This window comes from Cavia porcellus, unplaced genomic scaffold (assembly GCF_034190915.1).
Source record: "Cavia porcellus strain 051 isolate PalLab524CR breed Dunkin Hartley unplaced genomic scaffold, mCavPor4.1 scaffold_45, whole genome shotgun sequence".
NCBI lineage: Eukaryota > Metazoa > Chordata > Mammalia > Rodentia > Caviidae > Cavia > Cavia porcellus.
The window spans coordinates 2957705-2982817 of NW_026947528.1; the positions used below are offsets into that span (position 1 = coordinate 2957705).

Here is a 25113-nt window from a genome sequence, read left to right on the forward strand (position 1 = left end):
TTCATGTATTCCATTTCTTCCTTATGTTGGGCAACCATTGTTTTTCTATGTTCATCTATTATTTTATTTGTGTGTTCTCTAATATATTTGACTTAAAGTATGTTTTTGTATCTGAAATATTTTCTCTGTAAACCTTTCCACTTTTTTTCAATTCTGGGTGATCAATGCAAACAATTTTGAGAACAGTCTCTAGTTGATTGGTTGTACTGTAATGCACCACATAGGATCTAATATGCATTCTGCATAATAAATAAACCATGTGCCTATCATCAGTATAATCAATATACACTGCAAAGAAGTGTATATTGCATCAGACAAGGGGTCTTTCAGGCAAATGCATGCTCAAGAACAAACATCAACTGTCTTCAAGTTAAGACCTCGCTAATGGAGTTTCTGGGACCAATCTTTCTATCATAGGAACATGCACATTTATACTTTGCCTTATACACAACCTAACAGAGACACATGGAGATCTCACTATGTGCTGACTGCCCCAGATCCCCAGAAGCAGCCCACTCTTTTGGAGACAAGTGAATCAACACCGACAATATCTGGTGATGACTGAGTCATAGAACAGAAAGCAAAAACAAAAAGCAGGCAAATCTTCCAGAGGAGTCCTCAGTATGGCTCCAATGTCTTTCCTTTGTAGCTCTGTTCAGATCACTGATTCTAGCAAAGTGTTCAAAACTGCTGATTCCTCTCTGACCACAGGCTACAGGCTCAGAAGTGGATGTAACAGTGACAGCTGAAGGTGTCCCCTGTCCCTCTGTAGCTGCTGTCTTGGAGAACAAAGCCACTTGTCCTCCTCCACCTCCCTCCCTGCCTCTCCCACCCAGCTTTGAAGGCTGAGCTGCTACCAGACACTCTGGGTGGAGACGCTTAGCAGGGCCTTGAACATATACTTATCTGGCACATAACTTCTGAGTAACTTATCATGGGAAGGAAAGTTATAGTAAAAAAGGGACATCTGAGTGGCAGGAATCTTGCTCTGTACATCATGACCTCTCCAATGATGTGGTGGGGATCAAAACACATAGGGTTCTTGCCACACTCCACAGCTTTTCACAACACAGCAGCCCTATTGCTGGTGGCACAGGTGCTTGCCTCACACCAGCACACTGGCCTACAACCTCACTGTGCAACTGGACTTGAGATATCAATTGTGTTGTGATTCAGGTGAGAACACAATGGAAGCCTGGCAACTAGGCGACCAAAACAAAATAAGAATTGATGGTGGCCATATCCTGAGGCTGGTCACTGAGACAAAGTCACATTGTACACAAGTGAGTGTTCTGCCTGTCTCTGTCTGGGTGCAGTCCAGCTCCTGAGGGGCCCACAGCCATGCCATTAGAAGGCTGACCACACTGCCACACCTTATAATACCTTCCATTGCTCTTAGGACAGGACCGAAATGTATGAGCCCAGGGGGCAGGAATTTGCACGCAGACACATTTGGGCTGGGGCACACTTATTTGCCTTTATTCCAAACTGTAGCACATATCTGAGGGTCCTGCTTCATGGTCTGGTGCACCCAGCATTTTTTCCCTGGGCAGATACAATTCTGCCCATATCATATGAGCCATTTCAAAGATACTGTATCTACCTGGATTCTGCCAGACAGGTGCACCTGCATTTGTCTCCCCACATATCCAGGAACACATGCATAACACAGGGACCCAAACCTTAGGTCAGGTCCTGGGTTGCTCCACAATCAGATTGATCTTGATCCCCCTGTTCTGACCACCATGTCCTGAGGAGAACTCTAGAGCTTAGGGCCAAGAATAGAATTAATGGTAGCCTCAGTCCCATGTTGTGAATCAAGGACAACACATTTTGGTTCTAATTTGTTGTGGGTGACAGCAAATCAGCCATACCTGTGGGTACTGGATTCTCTTTTCTGGGGGAGTGAAGAGCAGGTCCCAGTCCAGCCAGGGCTAGCACAAGCCCAGATGTGTGCTCTTGAGAGGAGAAGGGTGTATAAGAGGAGGATGGAGGGATACCTGGGGAAAGAGAGAATGGAAGCTGGAAGAAGAAGGCTAAGAAGTTCCTGAGCTGCACAATGGTTGGCACTTCATTTTGTTACCCATCATACCTTTTGGCTGATAGCACCAAACTGCACCAGTTATATTTTGGTCAGCTACACATGCAGTGTCTCGTCTTGTGGCTCCACCGAAAGGTTCAGAGAAGACTGGGGTGGACAAGGAAGGACCTGGGTAGAAAAAGTCAAGCAGGCACACAATCTGTGTTGTGCAAATTCACTGCCAGACAGAGCCAATGTCTACTGCCACACTGACCCAGAAATAGCAGGCCAGGAACTCCCTTGTTCAATGCAAGAGGGCCATCCTGATGCCCTCACAGGCACTGGGATCCACACATCAGAGAAGGGCTGCCCACCTTAGTGGTTTCCACAGCACCTGCTCCTGCCCTTTTTTTGTGCCCTCCCTCTTGGTGCTCAGCTCCCACATGGTGCCACATAGAGGGGCCTGGATTTTTCAATTCTACCTGGCACTGATCCTGTGCTTCAGCTTGCTGTGCACAATACCAGTTCAAGTGACTCCCCTCAGGCTCAGGGAGTAAGGGAGGCCACACTCCCAGTTATATTGCTGCCATGTGTGAAAGTGGGGCCAAGAGATGCTATTGCCCTGGACTTTCAGCCTGGGAATGATGCCCATCAGAAGGTGGTCAGAGCAGCAAGCAGGGAAATGGCACATCTGCTGCTTGGAGAACCATGTACCAGTCCGGGTCAGGACAGCTGAGACCCTCAGTATCCTGTGCAGCACAGGGCAGGATGGAAGTGATGCAAATGTCATCACAGGGCTTAGGAAATGATGCCAGAGAAGAAGAATGAAACTCAGTCCACTCTCAAAAGGTGTACTCACCAGGGATTTGGGCTTTAGTTAGTCATCAATGCCATGGATCAGGGCACAAGGCGTTTGGGTTTGTTCACTGTGTCTGAGGTATGACAGTCCTTGCAGGCATTTGGTAACAATGACCAAAGAGGATGAAGTTGCCTCAATGGACAATTCAGTCAAGACAACCTCCAACCCTCCCAGTTTACTGGTGGCCCAGGAGGAGACATTCCCAAAGCAGTTAGCTGCTATGCAGGAGGGGATAGGAATAAGCATTCATTCTTTGAGAAGGTGAGGGTTAAGGAGAACACTACTAGTAACTTCAAACACCCCTTTAAATTGTTTACTTATTTCAGATGACATGCTCAAGATAAGGAGAACCACAGAAGTCACTGCTTTAGGCTGAGGACTTTGCTCAGCAGCTTCAGCACGTGCTTAGAAAATGCAGCGTTGGGAGTTTGATACATGCTACTGAAAAAACCAAAACAAAAAATGAGAAATTACTTTAAACCAACCAAAAGAGCACACACAGACACACACACATACACACACACACACACACTTGTAAGTCATCTAGAGTAAACCGTGTTTGTTACAATCACCCTATGAAACTGGCATGATTGTGCACAACTGCTTTTCCCATACTGTTGGCATCTGAGACAGGAACATCAGAAGTTCAAGCCTAGGCTTAAGAATATGGAAAGTCAAAAAAATGGAGAGAGAGTGAGACAGAGACAGAGACAGAGTTAGAAAGAGCAAGGAAGGAAGCAAGACTCATAAGGCCATGAATTCAATCCCCAGTGAGAGAGAGAGAGAGAGAGAGAGAGAGAGAGAGAGAGAGAGACAGAGAGAGACAGAGACAGAGAGAGACAGAGAGACAGAGAGACACAGAGAGAGAGACAGAGAGAGAGAGAGAAGTTAAACAGAAAAAAGCTATGCACTCATTATAATACCCAAATTTCTACTCAGAAGTGTTCTAATCCACCATTTGTTTAGCTTAATTTTGTCTTTTTGAAACAAGGTCTCACTTTGCAATTCAGGCTATACTTGAGCTCACTGTGTAACCTTGGTTGGTCTCAAACTTTCAAGAATCCTGACTCAGCCTCTTGAGTGCTGGAATTAAAGGTGTGCACCACCATGCCCTGCTTCCACTATCTTTTTAAAACATAGGCTTCAGAAAGGTTTGCTAGAGGGAGACACAAAATGCACTCAAGTGTGGAATGTGCATGCTCAAAGAGATGAGGCACGTAATCCACCAGTTTTGATGCACAGTGCACAATGCAGCAGGATCTATAATGTGATTCCAGGAGAATAGGAAAGTGTCTCCCTCTAGAGGTGAGGACCAGTCCTCCCCACATGGGTGTGATAGGTCTCTCCAGTACAATCCAGCTGCCCTTGTGTTGGGGAGGCAGTTTTGACAGTTACCCCAGCAGCTCTCTTCAATTGCCAGTAGTCACGAATCTGTCTTCACTCTGCTATTCTCTGGCAGTGTATGCTTTTGGCATTGAACACTGCAGCGTGCACCCCCAACGCTGTTCCTTTAGTAGTTATGAAACTGTGTCAGCAAAACAAAGGGCCAGAGATATGGATTACTGAACATTTATCATGATTGTCAAGACTCTTTTGAGACATGAGCCTTCCATAATCCTGCCTCTTGGGCTGGGAACAATGAACCAACCAGGTTGATGGCCGGGTGCAAGGAAGGCAACTGGCAGCCTGAATTTCTGAAGATGCAGGCAGATGCCAACCAATGATGATTCTGCTTTCAGTCAAATACTTACCAGTCATGAGGTCATTTAGCCACTAGTCCATGAAATTAGTGCCCTCTGGAAGAGCATGGGGTGGGATGCAGCTGCCTCCCTTGTCTGGGGCCTGAGGCTCACAGAACAGAAAGGGAGGTTGCCCGACATCTGCCAGGTCTCTCTGCCTGTCCATGGGAGCCTGGCAGGAAGTGAAAGGGTGCAGAGTAACCTCCCTGGGCACACACTCTACCTCCCTCCCAAACCTTGACCACGTACTGGAATCCACAGTATCTTGTGCTTGGGACCCACCACACCCTGCCTGACATGGGATTCATGCTCCAGGTGACAGAATATGGTACCTAGGGCATGGTTCACACTGAGCACAGCTTCCATAGATGCCTCTGCCTTTTGGAGCCTAGGTTCACCCCTCCCCTGTTGGAACATTCATTAAGTGCTGCTCTGTTATTCTGAGACTGTGAGGCAGCTTCAACACAGACAGGCATGGCCTTGGCCATGACGAAGTGCTAGGTCACAGGTTTGAGCAGCCATAGAGAGCATGGGTTGAGAGTATCACATGCAATGTCTGGGTCACTGATCCCAACACTCTATTCTGTGCACCCAGGAGGAGGGGGCTTCCTTCCTGTGTAGACAGAGCCTTGTGGTGGAGAAGAAGCCACTGCTCAGCTCCTGGCTGCAGACCACCATCATAGTGTTCTCTTTTGCTCTGCATAGCTCCCATGGAACATGAAGCTCACTCTCTGAATGGACTTTTCCTACTAATAATCAACCCCAAACACATCAGGAGTCTGACTTTGACAGAAGCTTAGTTTTCAGAGCTGAGCAGCCCTGAGCCTTGATTTTTGGTGTGGGATTTCATCAGTCCAGGTTCCCCATGATCTCACAGGTCAAAGGCCTGGTCTCAGATGGCACAAGGCTTGAAAGGTGGCCTGTGAGATACAAGGTCAAGTGCAGGTCTCTAATTACACAGGGCAAGCACTGCTCCTTTGGGTATCAGATGTGTGGTCTATAAGGGAAATGGGTTACACTCAGCTGAATTCAGCAATGTGAGCAAGAATTCCTGAGGCTGAGAGCATGGGAACATACACAGCAGGCTGGGTCTCTTGTGTGCTGTCTTAGCTACTTTTCTTTTGCTGGTGAGGCAAAATAACAGACAGCCAAATTTAAAAAGGGGAGGGTGTTTTAGTTCACAGTTTGGAGAGGTTTCAGGCCATTACCTTCTGGCTTCAAGGCAGGGTGGGACATGGCAGAGGGCAACAGTCCATGGCAGTGGAAAACAGTAAAAACAACAGGTGAGGAGGGGAGAGGAAGTCTCCTTCCATCCCTTACAATGTAAGCAGGTACCAACCCTAGGGCAGGTGTGCCACAAACACCCTTAATCTCAGCATTAGACCATGAATCCATCACAAACTTAGTTTCAGCAACTTTTGAAAAAAACGTTCTCCTGTGACAAGATGAGTCTTTGGGGGTACAACCAGACACAAAATGTAATGTGTGCAATATGTACTACCAGTGAGAGATGGTCTGACCTGGCTCTAATGCAGAAACTTCAATCCAGAAGCTAGGGACTCACTGCTTAATTTCTAAAGAACCTTCCTGTGTACATAAGAAGCTCTGTTACCCAAGTGCTCACTCAGGTGGCCACGAGTCCCCAGCAGGAAACAGGAATAGAGATGGGGTTTTTTCAGGCCTCAGATGCAAAGCAGAGGCCAGGCAACCCAGGTAGAGGGAGTTTCACTAGGGCTCTTAGGAAGGCCACCTATGGGCTGATAAGTGAGACTTAGCTGGTCCAGGGTTTGGGGAACCACAGGGTGAGAATAAATTCTAGATGGGGAGGGGAAGGTGGGTGAGATCAGCTTCCAGAAGGACCCAGCCTGGCTTCCCCACCAGGCCAGCAAGCCCCAGGTGCTGTCTGAAAGGCTGCCATGGGGAACTGTACTAAAGGACCTGGTTCATCACATGGCTGGTGGCTTCTGTGCTGTCACTAGAAAGGTGAATCCTTTACCACTTAGGCAATCCCAAAACAGAAAAAGTGAGACCTCCTGGTTTTCTGTCCTGGCTGGCTCATGGCTTTGAGGGTTTCTTGGATCATAAATGCTGGTGAACACCCCTTAGTGACTATCTGCTCTGTGGGCCTGGGTGTCCCTATCATTCCTACCATGGAGGAGCAGGGTTATGAGACAGGGTGTGACCCCTCCAAGCTCACTGTGTAGGGCAGACCCTGCAGCTCTATGTGCAGCCTGTGCTTCCAGAAGCTGCCAGGTCTCTCTGCGCTATACTCAGAACTCTTGGAGGCTTTAGGGGAGTCCTGATGGCACCATTCTCTGCTTGTCTGAGATCTCAGAAGCTTCTTGCACACTACTAGTCACTGTACCAACAGTGGTGCCCCAGACATCAGCCTGGAGCAGGTCCCTGCAGGGCTGCAATCCACATACCTGTACCATAGTGAGGCCTCGCAATAACAACAGATGCCAGCAGGGGGAGAGAGTGAGCTAAGGGGATTCTGTAATGAGGCCCAAAGAGGACAGGGGATATTCAGGGACAGATTACATTTTCAGCACTTCCCTCAAGGGTGTGTAAACAGCAGGCCTGTGGTCCTGCCCCCAAAGGAAACTGGGGTCTAATTCTTCAACTATCACCTCCTCTCTGCTCAGCCAACTTGGCCAGGTGCCAGGTCACTGTCCACACATTAGTGGGAGCATCAGAATACGGACATGGACACTAAGTCACTTCACCTCCTGTCATGATTTACTTCTGCTGTTGTAGTTCACTGTAACTCCTGGGCCCAGCTATCCCTTTGGCACTGGTGTGACTGTGCTTCTACCCTGTCCCCAGCTCTGACACATCATCACATCAGCAGGGGTGCACTCACCCAAAACCTAGGCCCTTGATACTTTGTCCATGTCTCAGGGAAATTATCCAGCCCCTCAGGTCAGAGGTTGAGGCCCCACTAGGCTAAATGACATTGTACCAGGAGAGAGTGAAAAAAGCCACCCAGCCTTTCATGGCTAAGGAAACTGGACCCAATTTCTTCAGAAGCACCACAGTGAAGTAGCCTATGTGGCATCACATACAGGTCCGCACTCCCACACCCAGGACAATCCTGTTTTCTCATCTCCAGAATGGGTGGTTGTCACAGGACATGTGGGATGATACTCTTCATGTAGGAAGCTAATGACTTATTTGCTCACAACTGATCTGAAAATGCTATTATTCTAACTGCTCCTTCTGAAATTTAACCTTTGAGTATCACTACAGCTTCCAGCACTCACAGTGGGGCATGGCTGGGCCAGTAACTTCAGGCTTCCCACTGTCTCATCACAGACTGGAAATCAGTCAGTGGAGAACCTGGCAGTGGTCTGCACAGTGAGGGTGACACAGGCAAAAGGGCTGCACAGCCTGATGGAACCCCTGGAGCAGGCCTTTCTGTACAGCTGCCGTATCCACAGCTTTTCCTTTCCAGGTTGCTCACGGGCCAAAATTTCCACCTCATAGGCCCAGATGATGGGAAGGAGAGTTTGCTCTCAGGTGCACAATGTGACTCAGCCACCTAGAGCTGAGTCTTTGAAATGTGCTTATATCTTTCAGCCTCAGTTCACTGAGAATTGAGAATTGCACCCAGTAGCAGCACAATTCTCAGAACAGTGAATTGCACCTAAGGCCAATCTTACAGGGTCCCTATGGAACAAAATGGGGTTTCCAGGCAATTGCTGACCCCAGCCAAGGCTCTGTGGAAGGCCTGCTTGAGTAGCAATATTTATTCTCCATTGAGCTGCTCTCTCCATGGTAAAAGTTTCTTTCTCCTGCACTGATCTCTACACTAAATAAACATTCTCTCTTCATTGTAGAGGAGATTAGACAGTTGCTCTATGGGCTTTGGGATGTATTATTCAGAGCCAGATTCTCTGGGGACTGGCAGAGGCATTGGGCCCTTTTAGACATCAGGGCAGGAACCAGGTGATACCATGAGTACGTGAATATACATAGAGCTACACCATGCACAGACACTTTTCCAGGCACTGACCATGATCCAAAGACCAGGAAATATGTATCTACTCCCCTCTTGACCCTCCACACTAGTGGGGGCTACCCTGAATGGCAGACCATGTATCACTGACATTATGGTACATGAGACCCCCTCTTGGGTTTCCTAGACAAGGATGCACAACAGTGGAAGAGGAGCCCAGAGGAAGCACAGAGTACTGGGTGGCAAGTCACTGCACAATCTAACAAATGAGGTAAGGTGGAACAGGATACATCCCTCTGTCCCCTAACTTCTCACATGTTTATGGAAGACAACCCCTGAACCACAGCAGACATTTTCCATCCCCCATGAAGGCAACATGCTATTGGGGAGCACTAGACAGATGTGTGTACAGCTTCCCTGTAGAAGGGAGAGATGGTCACACCAGTGTCCACAGACTCTCCCATGGAGTCATCTGTCAGACTCTCATGGCTGTCTGGGCCAGCACTGCTTCATTGGTGGTGGAGATAGAGTGAACTCAGCTCTCCACTGCTGGAGCAGCAGGCAGGTGTCGAACTCAGCAGGTTGCCTTGGGTGAGCAGTTTCGGAGGGAGGACCAGACTTCACACTCAGCTCCCCACACCTGTCTCCTCCAGAACCACAGCCCTGCTTCTTAGCTCTAAGCAGCAGCTGCAAACCCACATGGACCCTCCAATGCAACTCCACTTCACTGAGCTGGAGCACTGTGAACCCACTGAGGCAGAAACAAGGGTGAGGAGGACTGGGTATAGGCTTGAGGGTATGTGAGGAGGACAAAGCTAAGGGACCACCCTGCGACTCTGAGACACAGCAGTCAGTGGGTAGATGCAGGGTGGGAAACTTCCTGATAGTGGATTTTTGCACAGAGCTGTCCCTGACAGGCACTGGGAAGTTTGTTTGCTCTGCAAGGGACATGGGAAATTGATGATCTTTCCTCCTTTTGCTGTTGAAGGGTCAGCTGGACACCAAGCTCAAGCACCAGCTGAAGAGTTTGTAACTGATCCATCTCCAGTGCCTTCACCAGCTCTGGGACCACGGGAAGAGGCAGCACCAGGAAGCCCATCTCTGTCAGCTCAGAGGTATGATTAACAGTGGCTCCACAGCAGTTGTCATCTCCTCAACTCCACTGAGGCCAGCTCCTGCTGAAAATGTGACTTTCCCATCTCCTCCACTATTTTTTCCATTTTCTTGCACTTACCTCTATACTCCTTTTAAATATTATGGCATGAATTAATTTTAAACAAATTATAGGATTTCATTCATTTTAATTAAAATCCTCAGGAAGTGGCACTATCACATTCTCAATGTGTACAGCCTTCATTTCTGCCCAGTTCCAGAATGTTTCCCCCAACTTCATTCCCATTTGGACACCATTCCCTCTCTTTCCTACCATCCCAGCCACCAGTAATCTTTCTGCCTCTGTGCTTTACTACACCATGTTACTATATCAGTGCATCACAGCTCTGTTTGGCCAGGCAGTACTGGAAGAGATTAACTGATATTTGTCTTTGATAAAGGGGACTATCCTAGATAGACTATAACATATAGTAAAAATTAAATACATTCATCTTTGGGGTTGGAATTACCTTTCCATTTGTTTTGTGAGATATGAGACAAACTCTTGCGATTCAAAAGGGAATCTGCTCATATGACCAACAAGTGTATAAAATACACAGTATCCCACTGCAGATACATTCAAGGACATGTCATTGAGATGTGCTGTGTCCCCATTTGACTTCAGATTTTAAGGCAGGTGGGGAAGAGCAGTGAGGAGAAAATGGAAGGGCAGAGCAGAGCCCTTTCCCTCAGCTCCCATCAGACCTCTACACAGGTCCCTGGACCTCGTTTAGCTAAGCATAGAGGTTTCTTCCACACAGAGAGCTACACAACAACACACAAAAATAAAGAAAAAAGCTGCATAACTTCTTAACTTTCCTTTCAAGGTTGTTGTTCACAGCACTGTTAGAAGCAGAAAGGAACTGGGACCCTCCCTACCCTGCAGGTAGATGGTGTGGGCACCAGTGTGGGCCATGGGAACCAGGGGAAGCTGCAGGGATGCTGAGCTCAGTCTCTCTGTGCCCACAGGGAAAGAGGCCAAGGAATCTGGTCATGAAATAACCATGGATGCAAGATGGATGTGTGTGAGGAAGGTCTCAGTTTTTACAATGAAATATCTCTGACGTCAATGTGCATACACACAGAGATGTGTGTGAGGCAGAGTGACAGATGAGAGTGACACAGAGCCTGGGAGACTTGCCCATCACTTAATGAAGTGGAGCTGCAGAGGATGGAAAATGTGAACACTCTTCTTGGTTTTACTCTCAAAGTTCTTTATTGTACAATGACATATTTAGGTGGGAAACTGGCACCGGGAAGTAACAGGAACCAGGAGAAGTAGATAAATATACCAAGATTCTCTTTTTTCTTTTTCTAAATATGGCATTTACAATAAGAGAGAATATATTACTGACATACAAATAGTTCTCCAGTAGCAGAGTCATCCATGGGCTTGTCATTAGCATACTCAGAACACAGAAGGGTGAGGGAAGGGAAGGGAGGTTCATATAAAGGGGGAAACGGGGTTTAACCTCAGTTGAAAAAAATGTCACCTGAGACTCCTTACTTAAATCAAAGAGAGATGCCACCACTTCCCAGTGTGTACGGGGGAGGGTGGGGACGCAGCACAGAGTACAAGGCTGGGTTGGAAGAAGACCAGGGCTCAGCTGTGGGAGAGGGGATCACAGTATCCCTACAGGGCCACTATGTCTCTGCTTTTTTTCTGCAGTTAAAAGAAAACAACACAACTACCAGGTGAGAAGAGTTTCTGAAAAAGGAGCCACCAGAGACATGAATAATAGAACCATGATAAATTTTTAAAAAGTATTTACATGTCAGCTGTTTGGACATTGGCTAGTTCTGTAGGAAAGGTGGGAAGCCGTGTACCACTCAGCTGCTCCACAGATATGAATGGTCTTGCTGTAGATTCCCCTAATTAAAAATCCTTCAGTGTAGAAATATGAGGACTTAAGCTGAATACAGTCACTGAGATAATGGCGTTGACACAGGGGAGAGACAGTGTCTCCTCTTCTTCTGGAAAGGAAGAGAACTTGAAGATTGTGTCATTAGCAGCTCTGGGAATGTCTACCAGCCTCAGTACTCCTACAGTGAGGTGTCAGGGTGGCCACTCCCACAAGTCACAGACCACGGGTAAGGTGGAAGTAGGAGAGTGTGTGGAGCATGCTGTGCACGGTTGCTGGAGAGAACCCTGCCCTGGCACCATGCTCTCAGACTACGGATTGCACTATGTGTTTACATAAAATCCCGTCGTGATTTCAGGATGGGTGGCAGCCTCTTGTCTACTGGAAATTATTTTTCAAGTTTGGGCATAAAAAACCTTAGACAATGTGCTAAGCCAGTTAGGGAGAAATGACATTATTTGGAAAAATCTAGGAAACACATTTTGCAGTGGCAGATTCAAGCTACTGAATCTACTGAAGCCCATATTTTGGGGATAGAAAGACATGAGTCAGGGTTTGCTGTACAAGATGCTGGAAGGCACAGAAATGTGCCCAAGTTCACTTTCTGCTTCGCTTCACTCATTCTACCAAGCTGCAGAGTAGATTCTGAGCATCCAAGAACTTAAGGTTTGAACTGCAGTAGAAATCTGTAAAACCTCAGGCAAGTGGAGAGTAAAAACAAAAGAAAAGCTTTTTTGGCAAAATACAGTTTTAAATATATGGTTAAATAAATAAAAAAAAAACCCAAAAATGAAATAGAACAAAGAAGAAGAGAAGGTAATGTTAATGCTATGTTTGTTCCAATGCTGCAGCCATAGTCAGAAAGGAAAGGAGTGAAATTTGCAGACTGGAAGGGTCACTGTGGTAAATGCACTTGGGCTAGGAGGCTGAGGGTGTGTAGACCCAATATGCGAGCAACACCCAGGCAGTATCAGGCACCTGGTGGAGGCGGACTTAGGACTGATGTGGCAGAGTCTTGGCTGCATCCTGGCAGCTCTGCCTTGCTGTCCCTGCAGGGCTGCAGCATGGATGTGGTGGGGGAGAGGAGTGTAAAGCAGGCGGTGCTGGGCTCCTCTGCACACTGCACACTCCGTGTTCAGCCTGGCAGCAGGAAGATTCAGGTCCTCCTCGCTGGTAAAAGAGACTCTGAAGAAAAACTCTTGTTGTCCTCAGAGTTATTGGCACAGGTGAACCAGTGCTTTCTAGGGTAGGAGGGCAGCGCCACCCCACCATGGAAGGGCTCCGCATGTGTTAAGGTTTTAAAAATTAGTCATAAATGATGTGTTGTTTTTCTGAATAACAAAACTCCTTATTTTATATATCTATAAGGTGATGTTTGAAGTTTCTGTACTGGGCATATCCTTCATTTTACATAAATGAAAATTAAGTCATCCATTTTCACTCATCTGTTTGAGAAATTACATACTATCTTTTTCTTAACTAGGTTGGGTACAAGAGAAAAAATAGTGAGTTGGACAATAGCAATAATTCAATGGAAATTAAAAATTGAAAAACCACAAAACCATCCCTCCGAGGATGAGTGGTCTGCCACTGACCAGCTCCTCTCTCCTGTCCTCGCCTGCTGTGCTGGCCTGTGTCTCTTCACTGCTGGGTGGAGAGACGGCGAGGCCGCAAGCTCCTGTTATCTCAAGTAAGACTGGGGACATGGCCTAGGGCATGGCCTTCTTTCAGCATTTTCAGTCCTGTAAGTTTATAATTCACTCAGCAGCTTTGCTGTCGTAGGTTCCTGGCTTCTAACTTTTCACACCTTAACTGAGTAAGAATAGAATATGGGAAACTGTAAATCTCACTTTTTGTTATGAAGACTTAGCACTGGGCGTTCTAGGAAAAATGTATACATATTGAATTTCATAGTGACAGATTTCACACCTAAAGTCTCCACATTGAGTTGGAGCCTGGAAGAGCAAGTCTAGGGGGTGCTCAGATCCCTGTGGAGATCTGATGTGAGTGGAAAATGGCCCAGGCAGATGTAGAGGACACCGTGGCACCAGGGGCAAGAAAGGCCCATGTCCAGGCCTCCTGATCCACAAGTCAGCTTCCAGCAAAACAGCATACACTGCATACTGGACAGAAGAGGGCTGGTGTGGCCCTGCTCCCAGATCTCCTTCCTGAAGGCCCTAGGCCCCTTGGCTGACTCAGGGAAGCACTGTACGAGAAGGTCAGCCTGTTACAGAGCCCACCTTGACAGAATGTCTTCCACCCAGGTGCAGATTTCAACTGCCGCATGTGGACTCACCACAGCTATGGAGCAGGACAGGTGTTTACAGGGAGCAAATCAGGAGATGGGGACACTGCAGGCAGGCCAGAGTATGAAGCCTGAAATAAGATACGGGCACCTGACCAGCTCCAGTTTCCTGCAGCAGTAAACTCCTGACAAGAACAGTGTGCATTAAAGACTAAGTAACTGAAAGGAGTTACTGACAAAAATATATAAAATACAAAAGTAAATGGCTGCATCCCTAAGTAAAATGAGATGTAACCCTTAATGGGAATGTGGTCTCTTTTGGTGTCACTGACCCACACCCAAAAGGAACAAACACACTGATGAACAGAGCAAAAATTAATATAGGCGATGGGTCAACAATCAAAACTCATTAATAACAACAACAACAAAACCAGGATAAGGCAAATGACCCAATGAATTTTTTCAAGTGTATGATAAAAAATAAATAATAATCATTTTTGGATTCTCCCAGGAAATTGAAGGGAAAAATCCAACACCAACTTTTAGATGACAAAGTCACCCTGAGAATGAAGCCAGACAGTAATGTATTGAAAAATAAAATAAAATAAATGAAAGCACCCTACTGACAAATATTCCTAATGAACATAAGCAAAATTATTCAGCTAAATACTTGTCAGCTAAGTTTGCCAGCACATGCAAAAGTTAAGCACCACCATCAACACTCGGCTCAATCTCAGTGATGCAAGAACTGTCACACTGTAAAAACCATTCAGTGTCACTTGTCACTCTCACAGAATGAGACAGAAGTAACCTCTCAATAGATTTCGAAAAATAGCTTTGAAAAATACTGATTTTCAACATTTTCTCATTGAAAGAACTACCCACACACCATGTATTGGAAGAGTGGAACTCAGCATATCAAAGATGATGCATGAGAAGCCCATCCAAGACATTGTGCTCAGAGGCTGACAAGCTGCAAAATTTTCTTCTGAGATCAGGAACCAGACAAGGCTTGCAATGCCTTTCAACACAGTACTCCAAGTTCTATCCCTAGAATTTACTCAAGAATAAGAAATCAAGGGTTCCATACCAGAAAGGAAGAATTAAGCATGGTCTCTGTTTCCTGAGGACACAACCTTTCATATAAGAAACTTACATCTCTCTGAAAACCTTTTAGAACAAATTCACAAATCATATAGGGTGCAGGGTACAAGATCCACATGTCTTAAACAATTCATATCTATGTGCTTCAAACAAACTGAGGCCTCAAATACAAAGAACACAATTCACTTCATAATTCATCAAATAGAATTAACACTGAGGATAAATTTAATGAAACTCACCTGTTGTTTAAAACTTGTATAAATTGATGCAATCAGTGAAATAGCACTAACAGAAGAAAACACATAGCATGATGGTGGATAGGAAGAATTCATGTTGTTGTAATATTTGTGCATCCCAGAGCAACCAGCCATTTCAAAGCTTTCCTGTCAAAATACCACTGATATTTTCCTAGAAATTGAAAAAAATCAATATGAAAATTCACAAAGAAGTACAACATCCTCTAGCCATGTAAAGAACATTAAACTTAGAAGTACCAAAATCCCTGGTGTCAAGGTATATTTTAAAGTGACAGCAGTCCAAAAGGTTTTATACTGCAATAGGACCACAGATTAAAATGACTAACCCAGATACAAAAGAACTCATAGAATCACCAGGAATTTGGTATTGTAGCTTCCTTCCATTCCTGTCCTTTCCTATATTTTCCTTTTCTTTTTCTGGGCAGGGACTCCCTCTGTCTCCCTGGCCTAAGTTGAAATCAGAGTGTGTTGCAGGCTTGTCTGGAACTCCCAGGAATCCTGCTGCCTCAGTGGCCCGAATGCTGACATGACAGGCATTTTCACCATTCCCTGCACAGCCAATGAGTTTTTAAGAACACCATGATGAAACCACATCTGCTGGTGTGGCTTGTAAACTTACCACTATGGAAGACTAAAACAGGAACATTATAAATTCAAGGAGAGACTCACCAACTTAGCAACATAGTAAGAAACTCTTCAAAGAAGGAAGACTTTTAAAAGTGGAAGGTAATGGAACTAAATACAAAACCTCTGTATTCAATTCTAGAAACTAAGTGTAAAACCAAAACCATAACCAAAACAAAAAATTTTGGAAAGTAGAAGCAGAAGGCAAAACCATTTTACCCTGGCCTGACCTTCTGGAGGGCAGTGGGCCCCAAGTAGCTTTTTAAAAAAATTTTATTTAAGAGGAAATAGAGAAAAACACAAAACAAAATAAAGCGGTGTAAGGGTACACGTAATACAGAACTACAAAAAAAAAAGTAAGAAATCACCTGTTAATAGATTACATATTAGCATCTTAGAAATAGTTGCTCAAATCACAGCATCAAAGAATACAAAGTGGACATTCAAACAGAGAGACTGCAAACAGCTGTGTTCAATGATCCAAAAACATTAATATAGTCAGCTATTTAACACCCCTAAACACACTTGCTGTTATATCCATTAGAGCTCTTTCTTTTCCCCTCTCTTTTTTACAAGTTCTTATTACTTTTTTGGGGTGGACTTGACTTTATTCTCTCTGCCCCAAGTAGCTTTAACATTCACATCTTTCTTGGGATTTGACATCAGTCATCAATTGCCATGAGTTTATCAGAGAAAAAGAGACTGTGCTTTCAGGATACCAAGCCTCAGTCCCACAGCAGAAGGCATTTGGAGTGATCTCCTGAATCCCAGGCTGACCACTGTTACAGTTAAAAAGCAGTGACTCTACTAATATTGTTAATAGGATTTTGAGTCTTGCTCACTATGAAAGAAACTGTGGATTAGGAAGGTAGGAGATAGCTTAACTAGATGAATTTTTCTACAAAGAGTCTAAAGATCAAAGCCAAGTATTTTATTCCACGAATACACAAAATTACTGCCAATTGTCAACTCAGGATAATGTACACCTGTAATTCCAGCCCTCTGGGAGTGAGAGGAAAGATGAGGAAGGGTTTAACTCTAGCCTGGGAAACTCTGGTGAGACCATGTCTTAAAATCTTTTTAAAAAACTTACAAATGTATGAAATTATTGATCATTAAGAAATCCTGGAAATCACTGGGCAAGGTACATTAACCACTGTTATTCTACAATTATTTTTATCTTTCCATAGACATAAAAAGAGTATCTTTTATATGGTCCTTATTTTTATTTTAAAAAAGTAGAAATCCCTTGATCAACTTCTGATTCTAAATATAAATGTTGGTGATGATAAAAAGCAATGATCATATTCTCTTCATACTGAGCTATGCAAATCCTAAGAAGGTATATTCAGTAGCATATCTAGAGTCATCTCAGTAAAACTTTCAAAAAATTGAAACAATGCAAACCTGGTAACACATCAATGTCTCCATGATGGTAAACCTTACACTAAGTGTGCTAACTAAAGTACACTTGCTAGAAAAACTCACATATGTTTTTATTCTGTATTCACAGGCAATATTTGACTTTATATTTTTAATTGTTTTTTTTTTCTTCTTCTTCCTTTCTCTCTTTCTTTTGTTCTTTGTTTGAGACAGGATTCTGCTATGCAGTTGAGGCTGGCCTTGATCTTCCCTTGTAGAGGAGGATGACCTCAAACTTACAACAATCCCCCTGCCTCAACCTCTGAGTACTGTAATGACAGTGTGTACCAACATCGCTGACTGTGTCTTCCTTTTTAAATTTTCTACAAAAAATACTTACTAAGTGTTATGTGATATTCTTACATTTTCTCAGGTTGATTATACAGAATCAAATCAGAGACCACAGAAAATACAGTTTCAAAATCCTCACCAACATATAACATAATGTAAAATAACATAGCATAGCACAGTATGCCATAATAAAACAAATCAAAATAAAATGAAAAGCAACCAGCTAATGCTGCTAAACAACTGCTTGCAATGATACTTTAAGAATTTCTAAGTTAGCCATAAACCAGCAATATGATCCAGTAATTTCACATTTAAGTAGTTTTCCTTTAAAAGTCTGCATTGACTCAAGGCCATGTATAAGAATGCTATGGCAGATCGTTTTCATGGGTTGACACAGAAACAGAAGAAATGGCCATCAGTAGATGGGTGAGTGGTGCATGAATAAGTCACACCTAGTTTTGTTCAGCCCCACAATGGCATGTGGTGGCAGCACACTGGGATCCCAGCATGGAGACACTGCTTGAAGGAGACCAACTAAAGAGCATTGTGCCTGATCAGCCTCAGGGCCATCACCTCTAGGAAAGGTAAACTACCTAGCAGGGACACAAAGCCCATGGTCTATTTGGGATGGGAGGACAGTTCCCCAGGAGGCATGTGCATGTGTCTTTCCTCAGCATGGTGTGATGATGTCCACGGCCTTGGAAAGCCACACCTTGCAATCACCACCTGCTGACCCCTCCACAGGATGTCAGAGTGCAGAGCACTACAGTGTGTGGCCGAGTTAAACATCTAAGGATAAGTAATCATTCATATGCTTGTGAAAGTAAAACTTGCTAGGAATCCTCCCCTGGACATATGCGGATTATAACATGAAACTTTCACATCCTTTGGGAAAATTATTATGGGTATTCTGAGAACTTCTCTATACTCTCTAATGGAATTGAAATGAAAGGAACATGAAGCCAGGAAAGAATCTCATCCTAAAATTTGACAGATTTCTAAGTGAAACCTAATTCTCAATGAAAAGAACTTTTGGATGGAAATGTGCACTTGGCACCCAACCTGCCACATCTGAGGCATCTACATGTTTGTTGTATTAAAAATTTCAAAGTGAAGAAAAGTGTAAAACCACACTCAATTTTCTACTTTTTCACTTGCTATTTAAAGGAGCACAATAAAAAGAAAGGGGGCATCAGAGGGGGCAGGGCAGCTATGGACCCCAGCACATGACACAACTTCCTTGGCAACAGGTCTAAACAGAACTCTGAAGGCTCTGGTCACCAGGCACATTGTTCTGGCAACAGCTGACCTTCACAGGCACTTGGTTCAAGAGAGTGACCAGTGAATATACTGTGCTGCTTTCCAAGGCCTTGAAGCACCAGCCTCAAGATCCCACATGGGGAAACCACATGGGAATGAAGGAAAGGATGGTTCACCAGGCCGAGATGCTACAGGATGCTTACCAGGAACTGCCCAAATGTCAAGGGCAGCATAGGCTTCCCAAGAGACCAGAGACAAGAGGGAGCCCAGGATAGGTGTCTCTAGGCTCGGCCACTTGCCACTCAGAGACACCAAGTACAGGACAGGTACATTAAGGCCTGGCCACCTCTGTGAGTTCTCCTAAACATTTCCCACTCTAAATCATCAGTGAAAGGGCTCTGAGGACAGACACCAAGGGCAGATGCTCTGCAGAAGGGGCAGGTGCTGGCATGCATAAGCCTGTGCTCCTGTCAAGTTCCCACCCAGGACAGGGCAGCCTCGAGGAGAAGGGAAGAGCTCATGTTTATCCACAGCCTCCAGAGTCATCTCTTGTTCTCCTGGGTAGATGTCTGGTACAGATCTGTCTGTCTTTAAGGAACATAGGTTATCTGGGTTCACAAAGTGAAACCTGTGGTGTCTGAGTCTCAGGCTTCCTGTTGGTGGCTGGGCACTGCCCCATCCGAGCTGCGTACAGGACATCAGCATGGAGATGGACCCTGGAACCTGTGTGCCACATCCCTGATCCAGACATGGTACCCACAGTAACAACATATATCAGCTCCAGTGCAGGGTGTGTGAGCAGAAGGGACTGTATGGAGACCCACAGATGACTGAGAGGAACTTTGTGTCAGGTCAATCCTTCCAGCACCTCCCTCCAGGACTTTTCAAACACCGGGCCCATGGTCCTGCTCCAAAGGAATCTTGACTCCCAGTGCTCAACTACCATACACTCTCAACTCTGTCTCTACCTTGTCACAGGCAAGGTCACTGTACATATATCAGTGGGAGCAGGAGAAAGGGGACAGATGAAAGTCATTTCATTTCTTGTCATGATTGAATTCTGCCATTGCACCTTATTGTCAGTTGTGGGCCTGCTGTCCAAGGAAAATTAGTGAGCTGTCTTTCCCCTGCTGTCTCCAGCTCTTACACAGCATCACCTTGCTAGAGATGTGCTCACCTCAAATGTCATCCACTCTGTCCATTTCTCTGGCACTTGTCTCATGGGAGTTTTCAGGTTCTGCAATTACTCTTGCAGGAGCCTCTGGGCAAAATAAGCACAAGAAGAGATCAGTGAACACAGCTGCTCAGATTCGCATGGCAATAGAAGAGGAACTTAATTCCTTCCTGGGAACTTTTCATCAGAAAACTGAGAATATTCTGTGGTGTCTCATTAAAGGACCTGGACATTTAGAATGAGTCTCCTTTTCTCATCTCTAAAATTGGGGGCCGTCTTAGGACTCATAGCTTTTGTTCATGCATAGACTTCTTTTTAATCTCTCTATTGAGGTGATCTGAGCATACTAGTATTCCTAAGGATCTCTTGTGAAATGTAACTTTTAATATGAGAATTCCTTTTCTGCAAGGACCATCCTGTGAGCCCATTACCACGAGCCTCTGTGGACCAATTGGAATGTAGGGTTTGTTTCATCCCCAAACCCTCCTGAGAAGCCACATGCAGGACACCAATTACATATCCAGCCACAGTATCACCACATTCTCAGAAGTCAGGCAGCAGAGAGCCTGGCAGAGTTCTGTACAGGAAGCATGGTGCAGATCGCCTCACAGCCTGAAGGATCCTAAGGAGCTGGCCTTCTGGATAGATCCTCCAGATATATCCAGATCCCTGGACTTCTCCAAGGATCACATCTCTACCCCACAAGCACCAAGGCTGAGAAGGGGAGTTCTCACCTTAGCAGCCCAGTGGGACTTGGCCACCTTTGGATTCAGGTCCTGGCTATATGCAAGGGCCTCAATCAACCCTAGTTTACAATGCTGAATGGGTGGGGTCTGAGTGGATTCAGACCTTTGGGTCACTAAGGATGAAATGGGGGCTCCATGCCAAGTGTGGCCTTGGCCCCATGAAGACCTACTGTGGAGGCTGTGATGATTTTGATGGATGATCTTCCATCTCATTCACTGACCAATAATTGGTGGTTGCAGTTCTGTTCATTGGAAAGGAGATTGGAGAGTCACTTTGTGGACTTCAGGATTTGTTCAACACAGGAAATCTTAAGAACAGCAAATTTTCTGTGGCTATCAGATGTCATGGAAGAGCAGATAGATGTCATCAACCCACAAATGTACATGAAGACACACTGTGTGCAGACACTTTTCTGGGCATTGACCATGATCCTATAAGCAGAGCCAGTGCAACCACTGCCCTTTTGAGTTTTGATGTTCTTTGGAGGCCACAGACTCACCCTTGGCAGCAGAACAGATATTGCTCACCTCAAGGCCATTGTTCTGGTCCCCAGGCCTCCCTAGATGTGGGGACAGACCATAAACAAGGAGTTATATGGAGACTAAGAGAACTGGGCAAGGCATCACTGCTTGAGCTAGAGACTGCAGTGACACAGAACAGACACTGATTGATCCTTCACTTCTCAGATATTTATGGAGAGGCAGCCCTGAGTCCTTGAGGGCAATACAGGGAAGATTCCACTCTCTGTGTTCACCACACTGAATTGCGCTGGGGACGGGCAGGGAGAAACTGTGTCAGGATTCCCTGTACAAAGCAGAAGTGTGATTCAATTGAGCAAGAACTCCCACCAACTGAGACTTCTGTCAGCCTGTAAGAGCTCCTTGGGCTGTAACTGCCCAATTATGGCTGGGTGAGGATGGGGATGGATGCTGTACAGACTGGACAGGAGGCCCATGCACCCCTCTGTACAAGTGAGCTGTGCAGACATTGTGGCACGAAAGGCCAGCCCTCTCACTCTGCTAGCTCCCTGTCTCCCCAGGTCTTCTGTGCTTCATGCCCCATTGGAAATGTATGCCCATGTGGATCTCCAGGCTGAGCTTCTCCTGGAACAGCTGGAGCCTCCTGAACCACCAGGGACTTAGCTCTAAAATAAGTAGCCCTGGAGCGTTGGATGTGGGCTTTTGGGAGGAGATGGCCTTGGAACTCAACAAAGTGCCCATATGCTTGGTGACCCAAGAGCGTGACACACTCAGCAGTCAATGTGTGAATACAGTCAGGGAGGCTTTGCTGGGGCTGTATTGGTGCACATGGCTGCCTGGACAGGCAGTGGAAAGGTTTTGCTCAGGAAGCCCATGGACAGTTGGCGATCTTTTCACTTCCTGCAACTACAGGGCCAGGTTCAGCCCATGTAGAAGTGGCACCTGCAGACCTTGTGCCAGCTTCACCTGCAACTCCCTCACCAGCTGTGATCCCAGAGCAAGAGCCAGCACCTGGATTCCTTTGTCCAGCAGCTGGAGAGCTAAGCTTCTTGGTGCCTCCACTAAGGAGTCATCTCTTGAGGTCTACCTGCGGTAGACCCACACCTTCCATTCCCCTCTTTTCCAGATTTACTTATTACTGTATTCACTGCTACACTTATTTACCAGAGATATGTTAGTGATAGAACAAACAGAAAAAATTTAAGATTTTAATGTTGTTTAAAATAATCAACTTGCTGGCATTCAGTGCATTCTCAATTTGAAGCTAATTTCCCCAAGGTCCACTTCTAGAATATATTCTTCAAATGTTTACACAATGGTGTTTTCATTTCTTTCCCCTCTTGCACCATCCCAGCCACCACAGATTGTATATTCTCATAATTAACCTATATTACATTTCCCACATTAGTGACATAAAGTTCAATTTGGCCAGAGAATTCTGGTAATGACTTTATAGGGTTAGAGTTAGATTTAGGGGTTGGCCAGACTTTTAAGTTTAGGGTAGGGCTAAGCTCCCAAATATTGTATCATTACCCACTGTACTGGTCATAAAGAAAGCACAATCAAGACAAAGCAGCACCTTGTGTTGCCAATGTCTTAGTCCTGAGATGTGTGCTCAATGCACAAAACTTTGAGAACAGTCACTGGTTTTTGGATTGTACCACTGTGCACAAGATGGGGCCTAATTTCCATTCTATGCATCACATTTGCAATGGACCTATCACCAATGTAATCAGCATACATGGTACTAATAAAAATATACAATAATCTGTAAAAAAAACACAAAGCAAGAAAATCTATTCAGACATGTGAGAAAAAAAGAGCAACTGATGAAAAACCTCACACAGGAAGGACATGCTCTAACTGGCCAGCAGTGGGTCCTTCATGCGGATGCAAACCTGTAGAGCAAAGCATCAGCTGTCCTCAATCTACATCCTCGCTAATGGAATTTCTGGGGCTAATCTTCCTATCATAGGAATATGCACTTTTATACTTTTGTCTATGCACTACCTAACAGAGACACATAGAGGACTAACTGTGCTGAGTACCAGAGATCTACAGAAGCAGCTCAATCTTGGGGAGACAAGTGAACCCACACTGCCAACAGCTGGTGTTGACTGAGTCATGGAACAGAAAGTGAAAACCAAACACAGGAAAGTCTTCTGTAGGAGCCCTCAGTCTGGCTCCCAGGTCCTGCCTTTGTAACTCTGCTCAGACTCCTGATTTCTAATAAAGTGGCCAAAACTGCTGTCTTCTTTCTAGCCTCAGGATACAGGCTCAAAAGTGGGTCTAACAGTGACAGCTGGAGGTGACCCTTGCCCCTCTGTAACTGCTGTCTTCGAGGAGAAAACCTCTTGTCTTCCTCCTCCTTCCTCCCCTGTCTCTCCTACTAAGTTTTGAAGGCTGAGCTGCTGCCCAGCGGTCTGGGAAGAGATGCTCAGCAGGGCCTTCAATACACTTTTATCAACATACTTTTATATGTGACATACTGTGTCACATACAGACAACTTTCCAGTAAATATTGTGAGATGGAAAGATGTAAAGAGTGACAGTTAATTGGAAGGAACCCTGCTTTATACACCAAGATACCCACATCAATGTGGTGGGGAAGGAAATGTATGGGATTCTTGCCCCACTCCCTGGCCAATCAAAACTCAGCTGCCCCATTGCTGATCACACTCCACCACACTTGACTAAATTCTCATGGACAACAGGACTCAAACACTAGGTATTTCCCTCATGATCCAGTGAGCAAGAAAGTGAGAACACAGCAGTGCCTGGCAACAAGCTGGCCAGACAGAAAAAAGAGATGACACTGGCCATGACCACCTTACCTGAGGGTCGGTCACTGAGAGGTACATTATGCACAGGTGAGCCTTGGGCCATCTCCTTTCCATGTGCTGTCCACTCCTGAGGGGCCCAGAGATATACCAATAACAGGGTGATGACAATTGCAGGCCTTATAACATGGTCATTTGGTCTTGGGACAGAACAGAGATGTACTGTAACAGTTGGGAAGAATTTGTCCCCAAACACAGTTGGGCTTGGGCACCCTTATTTCCCTTTCTTCCAATGTGTGGTGCAGATCTCAGGATCCTGTTTCAAGGTCTGGTTCACACAGCCTTTGTTCCCTGGCCAGATCTAATACTGCTCATCCTACAGGAGCTATTTCAAAGTTACTGTTTCTACTTGGATTGTGCCAGACAGGAGCATCTGCATTTGTCTCCCCACATACCCAGATATACATGCATCACATGGCAACTCACAGTTTAGATCAGCTCCTTAGATGCTCCACAGATTGGAGTTTCCAAACTGACCTTGAGACCTCTGTTCTAAGCACCATATTCTGAGAACTTCTAGAGCTGTGAGCCAACATTAAGGGCTTCTAGGAACCTCAATCCTAGGCCTTGGGCCAAGTGCAACACAGGTTGGATTAAGCTTGTGCTAGGTGATAACCAATACCTGTGTGAACAGGATTCACTCTGGGACAAAAAAGGATGGAAGGGGTGTAGAGCAGCTCCTAGGCCAGCCAGGGCTAGCACAAGCCCAGCTGTGTGATCTTAGAAGGAGAACAGAGTATAGAAGGAGGAGGGAGGGATGCCTGAGGAATGAGGGAATGGAAGAAGGAAGATTAGAAAAAGGCCCCAAATTACTCAGTGATGGACACCACTCAGTGATTTTGTTACGCACCATAAATTTTGGGTGAAAGCAGACACCAGTGACACTGGATTTTGGGCAGCTACACGAGCATTGCCTCCTCCTGTGACTGCATTCAAAGGTGCAGTGAAGATTGGAGTGGAAAAGGGGGGCCCTGGGTATACAAAGTCTTGTAGGGGAATGACAAAAGAATGACCTTGTGGGAGGATGTCCTGGGCATGGGGCAGTGGTACACACTCTGTGTTGCCCAACGTGGCTGCCAG

General features: G+C 45.5%; 1 long non-coding RNA gene across 2 annotated transcripts in view; it reads right to left on the reverse strand.

Annotated features, from left to right (window-relative positions):
- Positions 1-2092: 2092 nt before the first annotated feature.
- The window catches only part of LOC134474944 (uncharacterized), a 36722-nt gene continuing 13701 nt past the window's right edge, over positions 2093-25113 (reverse strand). The window contains exons 2-4 of one of the 2 annotated variants that reach the window (XR_010045872.1): positions 19971-20054; positions 15179-15347; positions 2093-2209 (exon numbers count right to left, since the gene is read on the reverse strand). This is a non-coding gene — a long non-coding RNA (uncharacterized LOC134474944). Of the gene's footprint in view, positions 2210-15178; positions 15348-19969; positions 20055-25113 lie in introns of those variants that run through there. The other variant, XR_010045873.1, reaches the window with a different exon arrangement.